This window comes from Scylla paramamosain, chromosome 6 (genome assembly GCF_035594125.1).
Source record: "Scylla paramamosain isolate STU-SP2022 chromosome 6, ASM3559412v1, whole genome shotgun sequence".
In the NCBI taxonomy this organism is placed as follows: Eukaryota; Metazoa; Arthropoda; class Malacostraca; order Decapoda; family Portunidae; genus Scylla; species Scylla paramamosain.
In genome coordinates, this window is record NC_087156.1 from 33,239,497 (window position 1) to 33,246,196 (window position 6,700).

Genomic DNA, 6,700 nt, shown 5'->3' on the forward strand with positions numbered 1-6,700 from the left:
TTTCTGTGATGGTGAAAAAGAAAACCTCATTGGTGAGTATTTCTATCAGGTAACACTCGCTTCAAGGTTCAGTCTTGTTTGCTGTGTCTTTCCTTCCTGATGTTATGTGATGCGTGATGGAACTACTGCCTCTTCTTCTTCTTCTTCTTCTTCTGCTTCTGCTTCTGCTTCTTCTTCTTCTTCTTCTTCTTCTTCTTCTTCTTCTTCTTCTTCTTCTTCTTCTTCTTCTTCTTCTTCTTCTTCTTCTTCTTCTTCTTCTTCTTCTTCTTCTTCTTCTTCTTCTTCTTCTTCTTCTTCTTCTTCTTCTTCTTCTTCTTCTTCTTCTTCTTCTTCTTCTTCTTCTTCTTCTTCTTCTTCTTCTTCTTCTTCTTCTTCTTCTTCTTCTTCTTCTTCTTCTTCTTCTTCTTCTTCTTCTTCTTCTTCTCCGTGCTGACACTGCCAATGCTTTTGTTATTGCTAATTTTTATTTCATGTTGATATTGGTACTGAGAGAGAGAGAGAGAGAGAGAGAGAGAGAGAGAGAGAGAGAGAGAGAGAGAGAGAGAGAGAGAGAGAGAGAGAGAGAGAGAGTGTACCACCACCAAACTATAGCTTTATCGTCAAACACGTCGCCAACTGGCCGGCGTTGGGACCACTGGCGGCTGCTGGACAGGGGACAGGAAGTTGGCAACGCTGCACAGACGACTTAATCCGGGTTACAGAACGGATATTGGTGTGGCGACTTACCTTACCTCCCCTTGTATATTCTCTCTCTCTCTCTCTCTCTCTCTCTCTCTCTCTCTCTCTCTCTCTCTCTCTCTCTCTCTCTCTCTCTCTCTCTCTCTCTCTCTCTCGAACAGTTAATCCCCCTAGGATCTTCTCATAACCTGGATTACCTTGCGTCATTCAGTGCGATGAGATCCATTACGTCAGTGGCTTCCTAACACCTGGTGAAAGAGTACCCGTCTTGTCCTTGAGTAACCGGGTGCACTCCTTGGCGCTGCTAGTGTTTACTTTGTCCACCAACACGAGTATCTGGGTGTTATAACATCGTATTAAGACCATGACAAGCTAAGTAATCAGGGGAAGCTACAGGAGGCCGCCTAGTCAACACGTGATAATCCCAGCATGGAACGCAGGTCTCTCAGTCCACCCAATATATTCTATAAATTTGTCTAAGCGTATATTACATTGGAGTTTCAGTTGGAGAGAACTTAAATGGGTAAAAGGAATCAACAGAGGTGATATAAATGACGTTCTCATAGTAACCAATCACGACAGAACTTGAGGTAACGAATATAAGCAAGATAAGTTAAGGTTTAGGAAAGAGATTGGTAGGAGCTAGTTCCCTGAGTGATGGATGAATGGAATACACTTATCTGTCACGTGGTCAGCGCCAACATGCTAGGTTGTTTCATGAGAAGGTTTGATGCTTATATGGATAGGGAAGACAGGTGGTAATAGGAAGGTTGGCAAAGGGGAGTGTGGGCGTTCATGATTGGTTCAGGAGCTGCCCGCCTTTTGCAGTCTCCTTTCATATGTTCGTATGGGAGTTGGTTATCGGATCCGCTGTAGGAAGACAGGTAAATCAGAACTGGAGAATTGAATATCTTGGTTCAATTCCCGACATCTAAACGTGATAGGAATGTTATTAGATTAAGTGAGACCGATATCAGAAGGCAAGCGTACTTATCTGTAGGTCGAGCTCCCTTCTGGCGGCAGATTCGAGAACTTCATAGATGAACGCTGCCCTCTATCGCTGTGTTCCCAACCTGTGTCCTTGACTGCAGTGTCCTCTGGTGACGTATTTGTGAACCATCATCATTACTCAATTTGTGGAGTCGCTCGTGTGTATTTGTGAGTCATTCCAAATGGTTCATAATTATAAGGGATGCGGGTCGTGTATAGTGGCGAGGCTTCGTGACGCCCCCGCACACCCGCGCCACGTCAAGCTTTCCAGGAAGTACAAAGTTTGGGAATCCCTGCTTTACATAGATACCCTCTCTCTCTCTCTCTCTCTCTCTCTCTCTCTCTCTCTCTCTCTCTCTCTCTCTCTCTCTCTCTCTCTCTCTCTCTCTCTCTCTCTCTCTCTCTCTCTCTCTCTCTCTCTCTCTCTCTCTCTCTCTCTGATTTGCTGAAATGAAACGAAGTGAAAACAAAACAAAAAACAAAGCCTGCATCACTCGCTGCACTCTACATATTTCTGATGCGTCATTCGCCTTTTTCCCTTACAGTGTGTTCAGGATTTTTAATATTTATTTTTGTGATGTAATGTTTGTTTTAGTTATTTGTCCAGCTGCTCGTATGTCTCTCTCTCTCTCTCTCTCTCTCTCTCTCTCTCTCTCTCTCTCTCTCTCTCTCTCTCTCTCTCTCTCTCTCTCTCTCTCTCTCTCTCTCTCTCTCTCTCTCTCTCTCTCTCTCGTGTGTCCCTTGAGTTATTTATTTATTTTTTTATGATTTCCCTCCATACTTTAGTTTCTTCCCTATTTTCTCCTTAATCGGTACTTTAAATACTTAACTTTTCCTTATTTTTCTGTGTTTTTCTTTTATTCTTTCCCTTCTTCTTGTCTTTTGTCGTATCCTTTTCTTTGCGTTCTTTTATTTTTATTTTCTTTCTTGCATCCTTTTATTTTTTATTTTCTTTCTTTATCTTCTTTTCTTTCATATATTTTACCTATAGATATTTTTTTCCCTCTTTTTTTTGTCATCTTTTCCATTTTCCCTTTCCTTCTTTCCGTCCATCTTTCTTTTCTTTATTTCATCTACCTTTCCTCTCATCTATCCCACCTACCTTCCCTTTTCTTCTCTTCCTCTTTCCTCTACATTTCTCTCTCTCTCTCTCTCTCTCTCTCTCTCTCTCTCTCTCTCTCTCTCTCTCTCTCTCATCACGGGTCTGTGGTTCGGTCACCATCCTCTCCATTACCTCATCTCTTTCAAGGGGAAAGGGACACGACGCCCTCTCTCTCTTTCCTTCTCTCCCTCTCTCTCGCCCTCCTTCTTCCCTCCCCATTAGCTCCTCACTTGTCCCCCATTTCCTCCCAATGTCCCTTATTTCCTCTACTTCCTCCCTTCCCCTGCTGTTTTCCCCTCGCCATTTCTTTCTTCCTCTCAACTTTCCCTTGACTTTTTCTTCCATTTGGTTCCTCTTCTATCGCTGGTTCCCTCCCTCCCTTCCTTCCGTGTCATCCTCCTCCTCCTCCTCCTCGATCCCCTGTCCCCCCCGTGTTCTCTCTTTCTCTGTCTCCTCTCCTCCCATCTAACGGGCAATAGACACTTTTAAGTCTAAATAGTTTCCCCCAGCACCGTTGCCATAAGGTTTGTTTGATCTTTGAAGTCTGTTTCCATTGGTTATTTATGTTTTGTTTGTTATCGAAAAGGAAAAAAAAAATGTCGTGAATCACATACATAGACATGATAAAAAAAAAATGGTCACTATGTTTTTTTTTATGTTTTATTCTCGGTAACGTCTATATGAGAGAGAGAGAGAGAGAGAGAGAGAGAGAGAGAGAGAGAGAGAGAGAGAGAGAGAGAGAGAGGTATGGGAGTTGCAGTATACGTATATATGTAGTATGTGTATTTTTTATTTATTTATTATTCTTTTTTTCTGTGCGTTAATACCTGAGTGCATGGCAATTTATCAATACCTGTGCACCTGATTACCTGCCTGTGTGTTATTGTTGCCCTTGCTGCCATCCATCTATCGGAGCAGGATGCATCATTTGTGCCCAGCGCGTCATCAATCTATCATGGCGCAATCCTGCTATTTGTCAGCTAGATGAATACTCTCTCTCTCTCTCTCTCTCTCTCTCTCTCTCTCTCTCTCTCTCTCTCTCTCTCTCTCTCTCTCTCTCTCTCTCTCTCTCTCTCTCTCTGCTAATTTGCATATCATTTAGTCATCCATTAATCTCTCCGGCGCCATGAAAACCAGATTCATTAGACCTTTATCAACGGGTAATCAAATTTTTATCGTAATTCATGTTAACGCCGACAATGTGATTACCACTGCACATTATTTATTGACGTTGTTATTATTTTGCAACGACAATTGAAGTATGCGCTCCTCTAATGGCCATTTATGGAAGTACACTCATTTTTTTCCTTATCCCATAGCTACCACTGTGTGTGTGTGTGTGTGTGTGTGTGTGTGTGTGTGTGTGTGTGTGTGTGTGTGTGTGTGTGTTCTAGGAATATGTTCGTTTGTATAATTATTCTGAATTTCGCCTTTGGTACCAGCCTGCCTGCCTGTCCCTCTGCCTGCCTGCCTGTTTGCATCCCACCTGCTAGCCTGCCTGTCTGTCTGTGCCTGCCTGCCTGCCTGCTCCAGATCAAAGCTCCATCAGTGTATACAGAATAATGAATAATGTGGATGTTACTGGTGCTCTAAAACGTTGAATTGGTTTCGGGAGACGCAGTGGAGGCAGGACTGAACCAAACACGCCTACCCTCGCTGGCTGAGTGCACGAGGACCAGCCAGCTTAAACGCGCTCACTCTGGCACTGATTTGAATATTCATAAAGTATGTTCTTTTTATGCATTAGTGGGGTGTTAATGTGATGTGTTATGAGAAGCTGCCGGCCAGTTTGTCGCGTCGTACAGGCCTTCTTTGTTTGTTTGTCCTGCTTCAGGGTGGTGGTGGAGGGCAGCCTGGGGTCAGTTACGGGCCGGCCACAAGTCAATGAATAGGTCCTTTTTTTTACTTCTTCTTATGTGTTTGACGTTTTCCTTCAGTGTCAAGTCCTCTGGTCTAAGAATCTGCAAGTTGCTGAGTTTCGAAAGCATTTGTCTTGAGAATAGAGGACTCAACAGTGAAGAGAAGCGGTACGGTAAACATAATGGGAACGGTTCTGTTGTTACTCGATTATTGAAAGTCAATATAGCTGGTTAACAATTTTTTCTGTATATGTTTTGCTGAAATTAATGGTAACCAATGTTTCTTTAGGAAAAACGTTCTTAACGGAAGATATATTGAGAAAAGGTATATATATATATATATATATATATATATATATATATATATATATATATATATATATATATATATATATATATATATATTTTTTTTTTTTTATTTATTTATTTATTTTTCGTTACTTGCTTGCTGTTAAAAAGAAAATGTAAATCTTAACTGCTTATTATCTTGTTAAATTTACGTGTATATAAAAACCAAATTTCTATCTCCTCTCGCTCCTGAGATGAGAGTGAGGCGGAATGACAGAGAGGCAAATCCGTCCTGCAATAATTCTGAATAATTCCATGGACGTATAAAAGTAAAGGAGAGATCAGTGCGCTAATCTGTCTGCCTGAGATACGTCATATAATTAATGAGCTGCGCTGCTGCATACTGAGGAGTCAAGTGCCGGGCTTGTGTACTGCCTTGATGCATGTATCTATGTATGTATGTAGTGAATATGTATGTTCGAGTATGTATATGTAGTGTGTATATAGTGTGTATGTTGTACGAGAATATATATATATATATATATATATATATATATATATATATATATATATATATATATATATATATATATATATATATATGTGCATGTGCATGTCTTTTTTTTTTTCCAGTCCATAAGCCTGTATGGGGGAACACTCGAAGCAGGGTTATGTGCTCCAGTATTCAGAGAGAGAGAGAGAGAGAGAGAGAGAGAGAGAGAGAGAGAGAGAGAGAGAGAGAGAGAGAGAGAGAGAGAGAGAGAGAGAGAGAGAGAATAAAACGTTAATATATATATAGAAAAATAAAAACTCAAAATGGAAAAAAGAAATCCTCATATATGCACTGGTGGTAGCGATGGCATTTATTATTTAACAGTCAGCCAGGTATTGGTCCCGGCGGCAGCATGTATACACCATTCCAAAACACACCCTCCAGGCCCATCAGTGGGTACCATTACCTGTGTGTGTGCTGGTGGTGGGAGGGGGTGTTTACTAACAGTATTGATGCAAAGTGATGGTTTGGTGCATCCTGAGCCAGATGATGATTACTGGTGCATGGCGCCTGACGATTTGTTAAGTGTTGTTCGTGCATTTGAATAGTCAATTAATTGTTGTCGTGACCGATTTTAGTTTTTTTATTCTTTTTTTACCATTTAGAGGAGGAGGCAGTAGACACCTGCCGAAACGATGATTACTCCCAGTGAGGTCTAAAGCACTGTTCAGGGGATGCTGTGAACTTATCATTAAACCCAGCTGTGACCTCACTGAACGTTTCCCTTTGTGTCTCACAACACAAGGGGGCAGTCACAGCCTGCCTTCTAAAGACAACTCTCTTCCTCCACACAAAACTACAAGCACCTAATAACACACACACCCTTCACTCAAAAATTTTAAAATCATCATGGCGACTCCTACACCAGCCTCGGAGTCCCCATCTGGGGAGGGGACCATAAATGTCTGTCCTTTACTTATAATCTGAACTGGAAACTTCACATCTCATCTCTAGCTAAAACAGCTTCTATGAAGTTAGGTGTTCTGAGACGTCTCCGCCAGTTTTTCTCACCCCCCAGCTGCTAACTCTGTACAAGGGCCTTATCCGTCCATGTATGGAGTATGCTTCACATGTCTGGGGGGGTTCCACTCGTACTGCTCTTCTAGACAGGGTGGAATCAAAAGCTTTTCGTCTTATCAACTCCTCTCCTCTAACTGACTGTCTTCAGCCTCTCCCTCACCGCCGCAATGTTGCATATCTAGCTGTCTTCTACCGCTGTTTTCATGCTAA

At 41.9% G+C, this 6,700-nt stretch overlaps 1 long non-coding RNA gene across 1 annotated transcript in view; it reads left to right on the top strand.

Annotated features, from left to right (window-relative positions):
- The window catches only part of LOC135101623 (uncharacterized), a 22,854-nt gene extending 17,910 nt beyond the window's left edge, over positions 1-4,944 (top strand). Inside the window, exon 3 of the long non-coding RNA XR_010269337.1 lies at positions 4,213-4,944. This is a non-coding gene — a long non-coding RNA (uncharacterized LOC135101623). The remainder of the gene's footprint in view (positions 1-4,212) is intronic.
- Positions 4,945-6,700: the final 1,756 nt, after the last annotated feature.